The 20267-nt window shown below is 37.5% G+C and overlaps 2 protein-coding genes across 2 annotated transcripts in view; one reads left to right on the forward strand and one right to left on the reverse strand.

Annotated features, from left to right (window-relative positions):
- The window catches only part of SCAMP1 (secretory carrier membrane protein 1), a 186931-nt gene that overhangs the window by 63655 nt on the left and 103009 nt on the right, over positions 1-20267 (reverse strand). The window lies entirely within an intron of this gene.
- The window catches only part of AP3B1 (adaptor related protein complex 3 subunit beta 1), a 211450-nt gene that overhangs the window by 16612 nt on the left and 174571 nt on the right, over positions 1-20267 (forward strand). The window lies entirely within an intron of this gene.

The raw sequence follows: 20267 nt of genomic DNA on the forward strand, positions 1-20267 counted from the left end.
GTAACATTTCCTCCAGACCTCTTGGAAAAACAAATGAAGCTGTAACTTCTGAAATTGATTGAACAAATGAAAAAAAGATTAGCGTATCAATTCATGAATTAGGATGAAAATAATCCAAGCATAAGTGATTAAAGCTGAATAATACTCTCTATGCTTAAGTGAAACATACTTTTTTTCTATGAATACTGAACTAAGACAGGAGAACTACTGAAATGGTGAAAGGGTACTCACACAAATAAAGGCTGACATGTTAGGCCCTTAGTCTGAAAATGTAGCCATGCAGCAGAAAATGGGAACGGGAAACATTGATTACTTTTCTGTGTTTTAAGAAAAGTGGATTAGGCAACAAAATAGATTAAAATCTAGCCTAAAATGATTACATGACCCATGAATAAATAAACATCTTTTGTTGTTTATCCATTCTCTGAAGGTGGAGAAAACAAGTTTTTTCAATGCCATATCTTAATCAATTAACTGAAAAAACATCATATCAGTAGTCATTATGTTTTATATTTCCTAAATATTGCTAAATAATACTTAGAATTACTAAAAATTAATTAATATTATGAGAGAACAGATGCACTAAGCAATTTAAAAGGTTGTTGTACATGAAGAATAAACTTTCATTTAAACTATATCACAAACTCTAACATTAAAATAAAATGTGTAAATGCAAAACACTGTCAGAACAACTTTTTTAAACATCAGTGGTTTTTTTGTTGTGTAAAAGACAGTACACCACTGTGATGTACCTTGAGAACCAAGCTACAGATTAGCAAGCAAGAAAAAAAAATGTATAATTTTTAGTATGCATTAAAATAAAATAATATAATGAATATAAATAGTTTCAATTTTCCCATCCCACCTTATCGAAACAAAGAAGATTCTGTAGAAAGAATATCAACATTATTAGGAAAACAAACTTAATAACCCATTATGAAATTTGAAGACTTATTTTTGGATTTAATCCTCATCTATGTTCATGCAGAATAACTTCTGACAATAATAGAATTTTTGAGGCTGCCCTTGTATATTGATTTTTGATATAATGGACATAAAAGCAGAAAAGAGTTTAAATTTTGTATTACCATCCAAAGATCACAGCAATATGGATACATGTTGTGTTTATCTTCTATTGCTGATTGCTAGTGAAAGCCTCTGGAATAATTAGATTGTATGGTTGGTAGTTTTTGGGGGTAGTAAAATACAACAATAAAGAGATATGTACAAGAGTGCATTAGAGGAATTGTCTCACCATGATTTTCTTTGTTCTTTTATGTCCATGTTTTTAAAACCTTGGGTGGATTAGGTATTGTTTTGATAAAAGTTCAGTAATCAAGATCTGTATTACAGTGGTCTACTATTTATATTGGTATTTAACGCCTCTCTCTACTCCAAAACAAAAGCTTGTCTTAAAAGCAATCAAATTTAAATAATAGCAACAGTGGATTTTAAATTCATATTCTAATTTTATATCTTGCAGGTTATACTTTTATTTCATTTTTGTGCTCTTCTATTGCAACGACAAGAGCCTGAATATTTGAAGTTGATATTCCCACATGTCCATTTTCATCTAGCAACTGAGGTTACTTTAGTTCATATTAAATCCTAGTTTCTGTTGCTTCATATCTCTTATTCAAAGGAATAACTGTTTAAATAATTAAAAGAACAGTTCTATATTACTTTATATTATTTATACACTTAGAACAACAAAAATACAAATCAGGTGGCTCCAAACATGAAGTGACAAATGAAGCAATGAAAGAGCATCCATATTGTAATTGCAATAAATGACTGAACTGAAAATTAGTAAAATAAGTATCTCATCACTCATTTTGACTTGCTTGTCTTGTTTAGATGGAGATGTCTCAAAGCTTTGCTGTAATTTAGCTTTAATAACATCTCTATTAAGTAGATGCCTGTTGAACAGACAAGCATTACTTAAATAATGACACTTCAGAAGTGAATTAACTTTCTCCTGTGCAATCAAGTAGCTGTCCATCACATTCATGAGCTTATTAAATTGTCTTTCAGTATCTTCATTATTACATATTAGCCACCCACTTTAATTGCTTAGGCAGACCATAGAGTTAATCCTTTCCAAGATTAGGCTTGAATCCTTTGCATACAGTAGCTGATGATACTGAAGAGGAGGAAGAGGATAGTGATAACTACTTAAATATCTAAGGACAGGGAAATTTTAGTGTTATGAAGGACAAATGTATTTATTTGGCTGGTACAGTAATAAAATGTTAGGTTATTATAATGGTGATTTGTATATACAACTGCTTTCCTTAGCTTACATATAGGTCTACAAGCTCTTTATTCAGATTGAAGTTAGCTTCAGATTAATTTTATTTTCCAGTGCTCATTTTGGGATGGAGAACAGAGAGAATAGCACAAAAAGTGTATGTTGGTTTTCTTCAAAATCTTCTGTATCACTTTCACTAAAAATGTTTTCTAAAACTTGCAAATCCCAGAATCACAATTGTTAAAGGTCAGCTGTAATAGAGTTCATTGATTTAGGTCTCCCATGTCACATGGGCCTTAAAGATTTATCTGTTTAGTCCAGGTTTGAGCCAAATGAGTGGAATCTGTTGAAGGAAACAAACATTTAGTCCTCATCTGAATGTGCTTTTTTGTTCTAATGACTAGTCACTTTAATTTTTATGGATAAGTAGCTAACTTTGTAATGTTATGGCTTTAATTTCAGAACATTGCTATTGTGCTTATCTTGGATTACTTCTTTCTTTGTTAACTTTTCCCCCTATGAGATACAAGTACATTCTAATAAAGTAATCTTTCATCATTTTATAGACCAGTCAAACTGAACTGACATAGTTCTAAGTTTCTCTAAGGCTTTCTTTTTTCAAGTTTTGATAACATTTTTTCCAGTCTCTTTCATAAATTTTCTTGTTAATTTTTTTTTTTTTTTTTAATAATGATAGCAGATCTGAACATTATAGACCTGTAGCTACTACTATTTATTTTTACTGCTTTATTGGAATGTAGAGTAGGGTTCCAAAAAAATTATAATTTTCATATTACTTACATACCAAATTATTTGCCTTCTGTGTTCTCTGTTTTCCCTTGGACATGGGACTGGAATACTTTCCAGTAAATTTACCTGCCTTTTTTACTCTTGTTTTCAAGGTTCCTGGAGTCTTCAATGGCTTGCATATTCTAACAGGTCTTCAGACAGATGATCAAATACATCTCATGTGCAGAAACTTGCCTTACAGCTCCAAAACTTTGCCCAGGCTTTAATTTCTTCTTGGATGTGATCAATTTGATTAAATCAACCTGTCTTTTACACTATATCACTCTATATCTACTCATTGCAGACACAATTTATATTTAATAACAAGAAGTAGAAAAAGAGAAGGAGAAGGAGAAAGAAGAAGGGGAAGGGGGAAGGGAAGGAAAAAGAAAAAAAAAGAAAAAGAAAAAGAAAAGAAAAAGGAAAAGGAAAAGGAAAAGGAAAAGGAAAAGGAAAGGAAAAGGGTGTGATACACCTGTCCAAGTGTAAATGTCTACTTCAGAATGAAATTCTTCTGTCTCCAGTAATAAATGCTATTCCTTGTGGTTTTGTTCCAACATATGGGTCATTGATTCCTTTGCTTTCTCTGCCTCTTCCTAATAAGAAATAATTGGTTATGATTGCTAGGTTTTTTATAGAACAGTTTATAAATCTTCTGGGGTAGGGATAGAAATCTGGAAATCTGCCTTAATTTTAAGAAAAATGTATCTCTTCAGTTTTTGTGTCCTTTTGCCATAACCACTAAAACCAAAATTACTGCTGTCACAGAAATAGATTTTCTTTTTAATATTTGGTTATTTGGTAGCTGCCTGATTTGCTGCAAAACTGTTTTTAAAAGCATCATAATTTGGCACACATCTTTGTGCACTGAGCATCTTTCTGAATGGTATTTTCAAATTAGGTAGCATATTTACAGAAGTTTAGCCAGGCTGAGCTGAGAATATCTGTTTGTTTAGTCCCTCACTATTAAAATACAAATACTAACACTATAGTCATAAAGTCTAACCAGTGAAAGCATGCATTTTTGATTTCTCAGTTTTATAGTGCCTACTATTTTTAAGGATTTGCAATAGGGAGATAATAAATTAGAGCAGTAGATGTAGCAATATTCTCCTTATTAAATAGAAATATCTTTTTCCAAAGCTAGCTTGTATTAATAAAGATAACAGTTATTATTATTACATGAATTTATAAGAAGCAAATTAGTATGGTATCTCTGGTAATTTTAAGATAAATTAAAACAAGAAACAATTTACCACATAACCTGCACAATAGAATTATTCAGTTAAGTAAGAAGAGAAAAATATCCTGCTATTTCTCCTTGTAGGCAACAGCCTAAAATGGAATAATAAATGGAATCCTGCCAGTTATTGAACCATGTATAATTGTTGTAAAAGCTTAGACAATAGGATTTAACTTTCACATTTTTTTAAGTAGGACAAAATTATGCCTCAGCGTAATTTGGCAGAATTGAATTACAGAAGAATAGTCTGGAAAGAGCCACAATGAGCTTTACCCTTCAAGAAACATATTTGAAAATTTTAGATTAATGCAAGTCAAATGGTAGGATGGAAGAGACAGGCAAATCTAAGTATGTGTCACATGGGTTACTCAGGTTCTTGCAAAATATACCCAGCTCCTTGAATTCCTCATTTTGTGACAGCAAAGAGAGCAATGTTTGTTTCAGCCATATGCTTGGAGGCTGTGCATGAAAATTAACAGCCAAAACTTCTGGGTGATTTTCACTCTCCCAGATAAAGCTGCTAAAATAATCATAGAATCATAGAATCATAGTATCATAGGGGTTGGAAGGGACCTCGAAAGATCATCTAGTCCAACCCCCCCACCAGAGCAGGGTCACCTAGAGTACATCACACAGGAACTTGTCCAGGCGGGTTTTGAATGTGTCCAGCGAAGAAGACTGCACAACCTCTCTGGGCAGCCTGTTTATTTAGCTAGCTTATTCCATACTTCCACAATCATGTTTCTGGGATAATCTAAATCTGTGCTATTAACTGAGAAGTTTCTTTTCATTAGTTCTAACCTTAATTAGTTACCATTTGAATATAAAAAAGAGATGTCCAGTAATTTATAAGGATTTTCTGCAAACCTAACTCTGCACAGAATTATCAGCTCTGTTAGCAGTTGGGACTCTTGACCAAAAATCTTTACAAGCTCCATTTTGACAACAGTTCAGTTCTAACTGTGCAAAATGGCCTATTTTTCCCATATCCAAGTATCATAGAATCATAGAATCATAGAATCATAGGGGTTGGAAGGGACCTTGAAAGATCATCTAGTCCAACCCCCCTGCCAGAGCAGGGTCACCTAGAGCACATCACACAGGAACTTGTCCAGGCGGGTTTTGAATGTGTCCAGTGAAGGAGACTCCACAACCTCTCTGGGCAGCCTGTTCCAGGGCTCTGTCACTCTCACAGTAAAAAAAAATTTCTGATATTCACCTTAAACCTCCTATGCTCCAATTTGTATCCATTACTCCTTGTCCTATCACTGGTCATCACTGAAAAAAGCTTAACTCCATCTTCTTGACACTCACCCTTTACGTATTTGTAAACATTGATGAGGTCACCCCTCAGTCTCCTTTTCTCCAAGCTAAAGAGACCCAGCTCACTCAGCCTTTCCTCATAAGGGAGATGTTCCATTCCCTTAATCATCTTAGTAGCTCTGCGCTGGACTCTTTCCAGCACTTCCCTGTCCTTCCTGAACTGAGGGGCCCAGAACTAGACACAATACTCCAGATGCGGCCTCACCAATGCACAATAGAGGGGGAGGAAAACCTCTCTTGACCTACTAACCACACCCTTTCTAATGCACCCCAGGATGCCATTGGCCTTCTTAGCCACAAGGGCACTTTGCTGACTCATGGTCATCCTCCTGTCCACCAGGACCCCCAAGTCCCTTTCTCCTACACTACTCTCCAGCAGGTCAGCCCCCAACCTGTACTGGTACATGGCATTTTTCTTCCCCAAATGGAAAACTCTACACTTGCCCTTGTTGAACTTCATCAGGTTTTTCCCCACCCAAGTCTCCAGCCTGTCTACGTCTCTCTGAATGGCAGCACAGCCTTCTGGTGTGTCAGCCACTCCTCCCAGCTTGGTGTCATCAGCAAACTTGCTGAGGGTACATTCTGTACCCTCATCCAGGTCGTTGATGAAGATGTTGAACAACACCGGTCCCAGTACTGACCCCTGAGGGACTCCACTAGTCACAGGCCTCCAACTAGATTCTTCCCCATTGACTACAACTCTCTGACTTCTTCCTTTCAACCAGTTCTTGATCCACCTCACTGCCTGATCATCAAACCCGTACTTGATCAACTTATCTACAAGGATGCTGTGGGAGACGGTGTCAAATGCTTTACTGAAATCAAGATAGACCACATCCACCGCTCTACCATCATCTATCCACCTAGTAATTTCCTCATAGAAGGCTATGAGGTTAGTCAAACATGACTTACCCTTGGTAAAACCGTGTTGACTGCTCTTGATGACCCCCATCTCCTTGATATGTCTAGAGATAGTGCCAAGGACAGTTGTTCCATTACCTTTCCAGGGATGGAGGTGAGGCTGACCGGTCTGTAGTTACCCGGGTCCTCCTTCTTGCCCTTCTTGTAGACTGGAGTGACATTTGCTATCCTCCAGTCCTCAGGCACCTCTCCTGTTACCCATGACTTACCGAAGATGATGGAGAGTGGCCTAGCAATGACCTCCGCCAGCTCCCTCAGCACCCTTGGATGCATTTCATCTGGACCCATCAATTTATGCATGTCCAGATTACTCAACTGATCCCTAACCCAATCCTCATCTACCTGGGCAAACTCCTCCTTTATCTTGACTTCTACTGGGGCTATATGAAACTGGGGCTCATGGGGAAAGCCTGCAGGAGTAAAGACAGAGGCAAAGAAGGCATTCAGCACCTCTGCCTTCTTTATGTCCTCTGTCACCAGGGCACCCGCCTCATTCAGCAGTGGGCCTATATTGCCTCTGGTGTTAGTTTTGTTGGCTATGTATTTGAAAAAGCCCTTTCTATTGTCCTTAACCCGACTTGCAAGGTTAAGTTCCAAGGAGGCCTTAGCTTTCCTAGTTGCCTCCATCACCTTTCCTCAGATCAAACCTGCAGTTCAATTAATCATCTCCGGTTCTACATAAAAAGCCCTGTCCACTTCTCAGTTGGATTTGATAAACAAAAACTAGGAGGTTTTCAAGATCCCTGCCTCTCAGTGAAGTAAGCCATCCCATTAATAGTTCTTCCCTTGAAAATCACAGATAGTGATTTTAATTTGAAGTAGGAGTCAATGCATATTCTGTAACTCAGTTTGTGAAGGGAATCAGATGAGGAAACACAGGTTCATTCTGTAATTAACTCATTCTACAAATGTCTACTCTGGCCATATGCGTCTTGCTGCCCAGGGAAATGGTGGAGTCACGATCCCTGGAGGTGCTAAAAAAAGTGTAGATGTGGTACTTCAGGACATGGTTTAGTGAGCATGGTGGTGTTGGATTGACAGTTGGACTTGATGATTTTAGAGGTGTTTTCCAGCCTTAATGATTCTATGATTCTATGACTAGGTTGTTGAACAGTGACTGGGATACCTGTAAGATAATTACTCTGGAGAAGAGGGACCACAATAGCTTAAATGGAGGCAACAATGAAAAAAACATGAAATAAATAAATAAATAAGGAAATTTACAGCTCAGCTTTATTGAACTAATGAGTAGGTACATGGCCATATCAAATCTCCATTGTATCTTAAAAATACTGACTTGGGCCATATAAGTAATTATTTTACTTAAACATCTGAGTCTACATGGTGCTCAAATAGCAATATATACGAGGAATTACTGTTGCATTAAGTTTTCACAGCTGTCTACATAGTCACTGGAGAGCTACTGTTAGAAGTGCTCCACTATTAAATTACATTTTCACTCTTAATATTCTATTTAAGCCTTCACCTACTAAGATTAAATTTCTGAAAAATATAAATAATATAGTTCAAAAGTAAGTTTGTAAAACATTTGTTTTACTAATAGTTTGAATTATTTTTCAAGGTTAGCACTGTTCAGTGATATTTCTCAAACAATGTCCAATGTCTCAACCAAGTTCTGCTATGTTTAGCTTTTTCCCAAAAGTTGTTATTCTAAAACATTAAAAACTGTGCATAGCATTCACTATCACACACCTTATTTCAAGTTAGCAGATGTTGAGAGTGCAGTAACAATCACAATTCATCACCCCATTCTTTCTCACTGGTTCTGGAAACTTCATTTATAATTTTGTCTGGTACATTTTTGGTACCAAAACAGGAAAACAAATCCAGCTCAAAAATCCAAACTTGCTGGTTTTGTAACTTTATTGTGCTTCAGTTTCCTGGTGCAACTCACTATATTTGGCATTTACCCCATAAGTATACTGTGACTGTTTGCTTTACAAAAGCTGACTAGACATCATAGGCAAGCTTATGTATTCATAAGCTGGTTTATATATTCATAAGCTGCAGTTTATGTACTGCTCTATGTACTACTGTATCATGGCATATGCCTCAGCCTTCCATTAGGCTTCTCTTACTCTATGAAATAAAGAACTGAGATCCCAGCTGTGCTCTGAAGATTGTGACTGAAAATGTGTCAAGTGGGTCAGTAAGGAGGTAAAACCAAAAAAGGGAACCACTGGGAAACTGTCTTGTGGTAGCTGATCGGTGCTCACAGAAGCAGCCTGCCACCTGAAATACATGTCACTGTGGCAGTGCAGACCTGATGCTTCGAGCTTCTTGCTGCCTGCATGACAGGATAGGGTATGTCTGTGGTCTCTTTGCTTTAAATTAATTTTGTTCTGATAAGAAAGGCAGTTCATTTAAAGTTGCATTCAGCTCCTACAGGCCGGACTGGTTTTGCTTAGTATGGAATCTTAACCTACCAAGTCTGTAATCAGACTGTGTTGACAGAGTTTCTAGAAACACCCCAGAGCAAACAGTGACGGTGCTTTACTGCACAAGCCTGTCTCATTCTGTTCTTTTGTCTTTAATTCCTGAATTATTAACACTTTATTAATACAATCCATTTGTTTTGTTCATCTTAGAAGCTTCTTAAGAAAGAACTGGGTTTGGAAGTAAAAGACTGCATTAGCTGGGGCTTTCTTCAATTATTGTTCCTTAACTGATTTAAGATTTATGAGGAAATATGATTCATTTACATGGAAAACACTGTATGTGTGTGAAGAAATCTATTAACATAACCTGAATACCTAGTATTATAATGTACATGGTGAAAATTTTCAAGTAAGAAAACACTAATGCTGTCTTCCTCATGTGGAATTTCCACCTTTATTACATATTGTCTCCATTCTCTTACTGATCATAGAATCACAGAATCACAGAATATTAGGAGTTGGAAGGGACCTCCAAAGATCATCAAGTCCAATCCCCCTGCCAGAGCAGGACCAGCTAGGCCAGATCACTTACTGAAGTTGCTGCAAAAGCTTTCCAGGCCACATCATATGAATCTGCATGAACAAAAAATATTTCACAGACCCCTTTAAAAAATCACAATTTATAATCCTTCTGCTAGGTATCAGTTAACCAAAAAATGTGTGTGGGTTCCTATGGAAAAAAATATACAGGCAATGCATCACTATTTCTCCATGATATTTAGAAATGGAAAAATTCTCACAATATTAAGAATTCACATATTTTATTAGATGCAAGTATTTCTTCCCTATGACATCTTATTTTTTAAAGAAGACTCAATCACATAATGTGAAGATAAGACTGTTTAAATAGTGTTTAATGGTACAGCTGCTCTTGGCTTTTAATCGTTAATTACTTAGCTTGCAGACAGCAATGAATAATTCTCAAAGCAGTCCCAACCCGCAGAGAAAATCATTAGATTCTGTGCAGGGAACATGAATGCCAGAGACATGTGCTCTCCATCTTTCACAAAATCAGCTTCACTGTGTCTCTTCCGGTCTCATAAGTGCATATAAGTGCATGTAATAATATTTTGCTTGGAGAACAAAGTATTAAGAAGATACTGCATCCCATCTGAAGTTCTAAGATCCCCTGGGCAAATATAAATAGCCCATGGCATTTCACTTCATGGTTCCTCCTTCTTCACATTACATCTTTACAATTAATCTCACTTTTTGTAAATTTATTCCAACACATACATAGCCATAGACATAGACACAGACATAGCCATAGCCATAGACAGAGGCAGAGACATGGAAATGAACAATTTGTGATCTTCACTTGCCTTGGAGTGCAAGAGTGTGTTACTCAGTTACACTCAGTATTTGCTGGACGTTTAATGTGAAAACACCTACCTCTTGTGCCCAAAGTTGGAACTGCCACAGACAAAGCTAATTTTTATTAACCAATATAGAATAAAACTGAATATGTATTATTTCCTTTCGACACTGATTCATACTAATAACATAGGTCTTTACAGTGTAACGAGAATGCAGGTCTATGGATAGTCCTCCTCTGTCTATGGATTTACAAATCAGGGTGCAGTGAGGGCAGGAGACTCCCAGGCGACAAAGCCAGGCCAGGCAATCAGTCCATATAAAACAAGCTTCAAAAGCACTAATTTTTAATGCAACCAAGTTAAATTAGATGCCAAAATGAAATTTACTTCAAAAATATCAAAGTAACTTCAAGTGCAAATATAGAAGTGCCTGATAAACATAAATTTTTATTTTGCTTCTTGGAAGTTTAGAATATTAATTACCATTATATGGTTAGAAATGAGTACATGATGTCAACATCTTTAGAGAATCAGATTTGGTGTCTTTAACCTACATAATGTGGAGAGAGTGGAAAGATTTTCTACCGTGCATTACTCCAACCTTTAATCTAAAACCATGTTTTCTAGATAACTTTTTGTCAGACTTCCCATTTTCTGTTCCACGCAGCTTCATACTACGTTTTCCCATTAGTACTGTAGAAGAGATTTCCATGTGCTACTTCCATGTCACAATCTCAATTACAAAAATATAAGAAAGGCCATAGTTGTTCAGAACAAGAAGTCATCTCTTAGTCTCCACTCTCCAAAGGAGAGAGTTCCTTCAGATTTTCTCTAGTGTTTGGTATTTTTTTTTTTCTGCATTTCGGTCATATGGGAAGTTGACTGCCATGTAGAGAGAATAAAAAAGAGCAAACAACATACAGAAATGAGTATGAGCAGTAGTGATGAAAGTTCAAAGTATGGGAGAAGGGCTGTCCTTAGGCAGCCAAACTGTTAAGCCCCTATGTAGCTTAAAGCTTAAACCTATTGCTGTTTTTAGGAAGCCTGAAAGTCAGTCTCCATTGACAAGTGTACCCTGGTGTACTCCGTTCCAGTGTTTCAAAGTGCCTACCCCTTAAAATGACAATGCCTGAATGTAGACACTATCATTCATTAGCAAGGGCTTGACTAACAGTAGCCTCCTTTGAAAGGTGCTAATTCTGCCTAAATTAATTTTTGCTGAAAAAGATGTAAATCCCCATCTTTTTTGAAAATTAAGCACCTAAGCAACTAGATTGGTGAAATGCAGATAAGATGCAGAAAGCTGTCAGCCATCAGGAGAAGCAACTGTGAATGGCAGCTGGAGTGAGTATAGAAAGAGTACATCTGAGGCCCCAAGTTTGCTGAAAAAAGTGGCTTCAAAACTGTGCAGAAGGAAACTGCTCTTTGTTTTTTGTCTTCCTGTTTTCAGGGAATAAGACATTGTATATAAAGCTGAATCAAGGATATGCTTTTCTCAAAGCAGTATGAAGGCTATTTTGTATCAAGGGTGAAATCTCTGGTCCTTTCATCTTCCTAAGTTCCCCTAACGCCACATGTAAGTGAACATGGGTGGGGTAATGCTCTCCAACGCTCAGTGTTGTCTTCTGCCTCAGAAGCAAAGCCCAATACACAAAGCTCTGCTGAGGAGAACCAGATGCAGACCACCCTAGTCATTGTGTAGGTGTGGTATTGCCCTGCCCGCTGTCCAAACTTCATTCCTCATCCCACTCCCATTCTCCCACTATCCGGACTAGTGTGCCAGGTTCATCTATGCTGCTCAGTTTTGCAGTTTCAGAATAGTTTACACTCCTTTTGTGTGTCCCTGTAGAGCTGCTCCTTTTGTACAACACTGCCCATTACTTTGACTTTCCCTATTGCATTAATTTCTTCTAATAAACATAAGATGAAAAGCTTTGATTATTGAATAGCAATCCAGACCAGTAACAAGCATCTATATTTTCCTGATGAACAATCAGTAAAAGAGGATGATGGAAATGCAGCTGTCTTCTTTCACTAGCATTTCATGACTCCATCACTAATGATAAAAAGAAGGAAGAAATTCAGACACCAAAGGCCACAGAAGGCAGAATTTTCTGATGAGAATCATGTCAGATTTGCATGACATATTGGCAAATCTTTAAACACTTCATCAAGGTTTGAAAGGAAGTACATAATATCTAGGACCTTTGCTCTTAGTTGCTAGTTGCTTGTATGATGTTTGAGTAATACTCCTATCTCCAAAGATCCTATTTAATTTCCACTGAACTTTTATAAGAAAGTTTTCTGTTTTGAGTTCAGTTATGGAAAAAAAAAAAAAAAAAAAAGTAGTGAAAGCAAAATAGGATTTTGCCTCTTCAGCTTATTTCATTTTTTTTTTAATAGGAAAATGAATGACTAAAGCAGCTTGGAATCTAGAAACAAAAATCTGGATTAAAGTTTACTGCTACAGAGGAAAAATAATTTCTTTGTACATCATATCGGCTGTTTTGACTGAAGCAATGAGAAGTGAATTACTTTGCGGTGCACTGAATCTAATAACTGTGCAGCACTGAAGTGTTACAACTGAAGGACTACCCAACTAGCAAGCTGGGACTCAGTGTCCTTGAGATCAGAACAGATGGGTCTTCCTATAGACAACTTCTCAAGTACATTTCAAAGATAGACACAATAGTCCTGTAAACATTTAGCATTTTGACTGACCACAGTGCTTTGGCAGGATTGAACAAAAAATTTCTTTCATAACTTCAAAGGCAGAAATGGCAAACCAGACCTGAGGGCATAAATAAGATTGAAAACAAAGGATGTTTCTGTTTTTCTCTGAAATAAAACAGGAAGCCTCACTAAAGTTTCAGCTTTTATGTTCAGAATGGGATGTGTAGCCCGACTCGCCTCATATGTGACATTCTTCAACTATAGATGGGGTAGACTGGTGTGTTCCCATTTATTAGAAGAGGAAACAGAAAGGTAATTCCCATTCTACTGGACTACACGTCTTTGGTGGAATTTGAACCATGCAATCAGATAATACTTGTGCTATTTTCTTTCAGTATTATTTCTTCCATATCACATTGAAATTCCTAGTTACAGAGTATGGGCTCTTGGTACGCCATAGAATACTGGTGAGTGGTTTGTACAAACTTGGCTTATCACTTGTAGTCTCTCATTTTTTCAGCTGCTGAGCTGTGTTACAAGGCAGCAGTATAGCCACACATCTATATAGTTGCAGTAGGAATAGTGAACTGAAATATATCACATAAGAACAGTTGCACCTGCAAAGGTCTATCTAGCCCCAAACACTTAAATATAAGTATGACTAGAACCAGATTCTTATAGAAGAGTACCAGAACAAGGAGAGTATGTAATGGTAGTTCTCTGTAATAAACTTGTGGTTCAGAAGCTTCCTGAGCCAGAGATATCTTTGTGTTCAATAACCTTTTCTTCCATAAATTTGATTTCTTGTTCTTTGAACTCCTGAAAACTTTTGTCATCAACAATATCCAGTGGCAGCTACTAAATTCCACATTTCAGTTGTGCTGTACAAAAAAAAAAAATCCCTTTATTTTGGATCTACATTCTACCAGTTTAATTTGATACCCCCTCAGCAGATGAGAAAATGAGTCCTGTACTCTGTGCAATTCATGACTTTATAGATCCTTACCATAAAACACAGATCTTGCTATCAAATGTTTCTTTTCTAGGCCGCAGATTTCAAGTTTATTTAGGTCTTTTTTCTCATGTATCAGTCATTCTTTATCTCTAGTCTAAGTTTTGTTAAGAACATCATGAGATGCACCGACCAGGACTGACTACAAATATTGTGCATTTAAGTGCCACTAGCATTATAAAAAGTGTTGTGAATCCCCATGCAAAAATAGCTTGAACAGCAAGAGCATAGAAATATGCACCATGTCTCCTTTATTTTAGTCTCTAAAATAATGAATGATAGAAAACTACTCTTCTTCACATAACTGTTAAGGAAGTGCCTTCTCAGAAGTATGAAAATATGACGTATTTTACAGTGATTCAGTTGCACTGAATAATGGGTAAGGAAAAAATGCCAGAGACACAGTCTGATGCTTTCACAAAATTTTTCAAGTACAATTATTCTTTTTTTATTTCCTCATTAAAAATTTAATATAATTATATGATCATACCTATAATTACAATTACATGTTAATATTAGATTAAATTAATGCAATTAAAATAAATATAAATTTAATTATTATTTTATACTTATGAACATTATATATATATTTATTTTTTTAAAAGGAAATTTTCACATGAATTATCTTTACTTTGGACTCCCTACATTTTTTTTTAAGAAACGGGATTTTTTTTTCTGAGATACAAAAGTTAATTAGAGGAAAAACTTTCAGATTTAATTAATTAAATGAGCGAGCTAGCTTTAGAATCACAGCTGTAGGTTGCTGAAAAATCCTTATCTCCTTCCAAAACAAGCCAGACATATTGTTCAGCAAGAACACAAGTATCCACAGCCCTTGGAGTTCCAGATTAGGAATGTTCACGGTTCAGACATGACTGTAAGGGGAGTCTCTGACTAAAAAGTGCTGGGTTTTTTTCCCCCTTGTTTCCTTCTTCTGTGTATCCAGTGTTATTTCCAGGATAAATCTTTCAACTTGCTCCTTCCTGATCTGCCAGGAAAATAATGTATTGGCCTTTTCACCCCTTTCATACACAAGCGCACTTGAATGTAGCAATTGCTTATAGACCTGATTTCTAGCCAGTAGGATAAGTAATATGAGTGTTTCACCCTTAAGAAAATGTGAGGAGTTAACTGCTTGTTGGCATCACACCTTTATTTTCTCATGTTGTTACTCCTTCAGTAATTGACTCTTCTGTATTTCTGCACCAAATCATATTACATTCTGGTGAAGAAGTTTATCTTCTGTGCTCACTGTCACCTGAAAGAGCCATCATGTTTTTCTGAGCCTTCATTTCTTATTTTCGCTCATTCTTAATTCTGAAAATAACTTTCTCATTTTCTCTATTACTTAATTTGTTAGTTTGTGTCCTCAAATTCCTCAAAAACACTAGAAGAGAAGTAAAATCTCTTTGGACATGGACATTTTTGTTGCATACTCCCCTCAACCCATGGGACAGGATGCATGCTGAATGCTGCAGAAGTAAGAAGGTGGTAGGTTTGAAGGACGCTGTGCTCCGGCTACAGTGGAAAGTATTTGGATGCTATATTCATTCAACATCAGTAGAACCACTTCCTGTACTGATGTAGTCTATAACAGGACTGATGCATAGTTGACCCCATGCCAAGGAAGTCACAACATGCTTACATCTAGCCTTCTCCCTGCTTACGTTACAGCTCACGAAAATGGTCTAATTTCTCTATTGTTGTACATATTGTAATTTCTGTTTACTCTGCAGTACACTGAATTCAAAACTCAATAACTGACTAGAGGTTATTTAAGAAAGATGTATACTAGGTCGCCCAGGGAGGTTTTGGAAGTCCTCTCCCTGGAGGTGTTGGAGGCCAGGTTGGATAAGGCTTTGTGCAGCCTGGTCTAGCGTGAGGTGTCCCTGCTCATAGCAGGGGGGTTGGAACATTATGATCCTTAAGGTCCCTTCCAAACATAACAATTCTATGATTCTATGATTCTATATTTCTGAACGCTGACTAGAAGATACAGACACCAGCCTGCCAGTCTTTCTCTGAATGTCCTTCCCTTAATTTCTGCCAAAGAACCCGCTTGCAGCATCAGCAGAAAGCAAATGCAAACACAAATGTGTATTACCTGTTCTAGTACAGTTTGAAGGTGGAACACAGAGGATGTGCAGGTACACAAGAAACACAAGTACACAAGAAAAATGTGAAGGTTGAAGTCCTTAGTAAGTCGTAGCTTGATTTTCTTCTAAAACTCAGGACATAGTAAGACAAGATAGACTATTTCCAGCTGACAAGGCACATATTTCAAAGGCAGCCTAACTCAGTGGAGTTTCTAGGTACAGCTACAAGACAGCACAATAAAGAAGAAGAGATGTTATAGAATCATAGAATCATAGAATCATAGAATCCTAGGGGTTGGAAGGGACCTCAAAAGATCATCTAGTCCAACCCCCCTGCCAGAGCAGGGACATCTAGAGCACATCACACAGGAACACATCCAGGTGGGTTTTGAATGTCTCCAGAGAAGGAGACTCCACAACCTCTCTGGGCAGCCTGTTCCAGTGCTCTGTCACTCAATAATTATTGAATAATTATAATAAATGCATGAGTTGTGGATATGTATCTTCTTCTTCTTCTTCTTCAAGACTTTCATAGAATCATAGAATTGTTTAGGTTGGAAGGGACCTTAAAGATTATCTAGTTCTAACCTCCCTGCAAGGGCAGGGACACCTCCCACTAGATCAGGTTGCACAAGTCCTGTCCAACCTGGCCTTGAACTCTTCCAGGGATGGGGCATCCACAACCTCCCTGGGCAACCTGTGAGAATTTCTAAACAGTAAAGAATTTCTTACTAAAGTTTAACCTAAATCTTCCCTCTTCCCGTTTAAAACCATTACCTGTCATCCTATCACTACATACCCTTGTAAAAAGCCCCTCCCCAGCTTCCCTGTAGGCCCCTTCAGGGACTGGAAGGCTGCTATAAGGTCTCCTCAGAGCCTTCTCTTCTGCAGGCTGAACAGCCCCAACTCTCTCAGCCTGTCTTCATAACAGAGGTGCTCCAGCCCTCAGATCATCTTTGTGGTACTCTGGACTAGATCTAAAAGCTGTATATCCTTCCTGTGTTGAGGGCTCCAGGGCTGGAGACAGTACTCCAAGTGGGGGTCTCACGAGTGCAGAGTAGAGGGGCAGAATCACCTGCCATGACCTGCTGGCCTCACTGGTTTTAATGTAGCCTAGGATGTGGTGGGGATGCAAGTGCACATTGCAGATTCATGTTGAGCTTTTCCTTGACCAGCACCCCCAGGTCCTTCTCCTCAAGGCTGTTCTCAATCCATTCTTCCCCCGAGTCTGTATTTGTGCTTGGGATTACCTCAACCCAGGGGCTGGACCTTGCACTTGGCCTTGTTGAACGTCTTAAAGTTAGCATGGGTTCACCTCTCCATCCTGTCAAGGTCCCTCTGGATGGCATCCCTTCCCTCCAGTGTGTCAACCACACCACACAGCTTGGTGTCATCTGCAAACTTGCTGAGGATGTACACAATCCCACTGTCCATGTCTCCAACAAAGATGTTAAACAGCACTGGTCCCAATACTGACCCCTGAGGGACACCACTTGTCACTGATCTCCGTCTGGACATTGAGCCATTGACCTCTGAGTCTGACCACCCAGCCAGTTCCTTATCCACTGAGTGGTCCACCCATCAAATCCATGTCCTTCCAGTTTTGAGACCAGTATGTCATGTGGGACAGTGTGAAACACTTTGCACAAGTCCAGGTAGATTACACCACTTGCTCTTCCCTTGTCCACTGACACTGTGACCGCATCATAAGAGGTCACTAAATTTGCCAGGCATGATTTGAGCTTGGTGAAGCCATGTTGGTTGCCACCAACCACCTTGTTTTCTACATGCACTAGCAGAGCTTTCAGGAGGATCAGCTCCATGATCTTGCCAGGCACAGAGGTGAGACTGACTGGTCTGCAGTTCTCTGGGTCTTCTTTCCTTGCCTTTTTTGAAATAGGGGGTATGTTTCCGTCCTGGCAGTCAGTGGGAACTTCATCAGACTGCCATGACTTTTCAAATATGATGGCATTGCAACTTCATCTGCCAGCTCCCTTAGAGCTGTGGATGGATCTTGTCAGGTTTCATGGACTTGTGCACTTTCAAGTTCTTTAGATGGTCTCAAACCTGCTCTAAGGCCTTTAATCCATACTAGTTAAAAAAAATATTTAAATAAATGTGCTAGCTTACGAGCTGTAACTAGCAAACTGTGAAATAGTAACAAAGGCAGAAAAGGTTCTGTTTTAGTCTGTCAATGGAGGCAAATCCCAGGAGAAGTCTGGAGCTGATGTCAACCCAGTAACCTTATCCAGCCAGATAAGTTACAGTATAAATTTTTTATATAGGCACAAAATTTCAAAACATTATTTATGGTGCATTACATAAAACATCAAGAGTGAATCTGTAACTTGTGACAGCATTAGAAAGGTAGTTGTGGCTAGCTGGGGTATTTGAGAGAACCCACTACACTCTTCAATTTCTTCTCCTGGTTAACATAAAACTTGTGAGATAAAAGAAATTGTCTAGTTCTATAGGAGAGTGTATTTTTTTTTTTTAAATTAGGATATCGTGCATTCAACATTTGAACACTGTTTTGAACATTTTAAAGTCATTACTTGAGTTCTCTGAGATTACATATGATCGAGAATTTTTTGCAAGTGAATTTAGGTTTTCTACTTTGATATGGTATTTGGTGGTACGGTTTTTAAATATCTGGGAAGACTAAATAATTAAGAATTAACAAATAAACTTTTCAATTTTAGTGAAAGTTTTGAAGACAATTTCACCTTGGATCTTACATGGATTTTAATCACAATTAAACACTCCAGGAATGATATCAGTACAACAGAATAAGAGCACGTACTCCATTCTTTTTATCTGCTTTTGGAGATTTTCATACACATTTGTGTATGATCTGCAATACCAGCATATTTAGATATATCAGAAACTATGAGAAAAATATAAATATGAGCAAGGAATTTAATATATTGACATTTCTATTATAGAAAGCCTGAATTCCATTAAAAATAAGGTATTTTACCAATGCACCTCCTGTCTTTATTATGGCAAATGGCATACTAATAATCTGGACCACAAGAGGGCACCAAATAAGCATATGGCAGCCCAGTTTACAAACAAAAAAAAATGGACACAACTTTGTAAAAAACATTACAAAATATCTTCTGTGAATGCTTCAGAAAGCTAAACAAATTTAATGTTTGCTTAAATTACAAGATTAAAGTCTGTTGGGTAACATGAAATTTTTTTCCCCTTAAATGCAGATGTATTTACAATATATGAGTTTTGATGAAAATGCATAAATATTTAAATACATCTTTCCTTCTATAGATCCTTGAAAGTTATTGCTCAGTACAATTAATTTTTAAAATCTTTGTCCATACATCACGTACTATATAGTTGTTTAACATCTATGAGTGGATGAGTAGGAAAATATGTAATTTACCAGATACCATAGAAGTGGCAGTTGTGAAGATGATGTGAATCATGGAGGTGAAACACTTTCAGAAAGAAACATCATGAGCAGAAAACTGAGAAGCCAAAGCCTTCTATGTTCACTGTTTTAAGCCTTGTCTGTTGGAATAGGCTGCCCAGGGAAGTTGTGGAGTCTCCTTCTCTGAGGCACTCAAGATCCATCTGGATGCAGTCCCGTGCTCTAGGCAATCCTGCTTTAGCAGGGGAGTTGGACTAGATGATCTCTTCCAAGCTCAGCTTCACTGATATTATCTGCTCCTAGTATCACAGTCCCATGATCATCCACCTGAATAGTTGTTTTTTCCCATGTTTGCACTACCACAAATAAACTGACACATTCTACACGTCTAGTGGGCTGTTTTTCTGTTAGTTCTTCCTCTAAGATTGCTTTCTCAGTGACATACGTAAGAATAATTTGTTGTACCTCAGATGTTTCTCATTGCTAACAAGAAATACTTACAGATTTATACAAAGAAGCAAGCAGTTTCAGCCTCTTGTTTCAGAGAACAAGCAGGCACTGTTAAGAGAAACAAGAATAGATCTACCTGACAAACTGTGGCCCAGTATAAATTACCCCTTCATGCACTGTTTGTATGTGTTACACAAATAAAAGGTGTAAGTCAGAGGTCCCTTCATGTAAGTAAAACCATGTTTGGGACCAAAGTTCAAGTGCTCTCACCATCACATTTTGAAATGAAGGCATAGTTTGAGAAACAAAGGTAATTTCTAAGGTTTGCTGATACGAATTCTCA

This window comes from Apus apus, chromosome Z (assembly GCF_020740795.1).
Source record: "Apus apus isolate bApuApu2 chromosome Z, bApuApu2.pri.cur, whole genome shotgun sequence".
NCBI lineage: Eukaryota > Metazoa > Chordata > Aves > Apodiformes > Apodidae > Apus > Apus apus.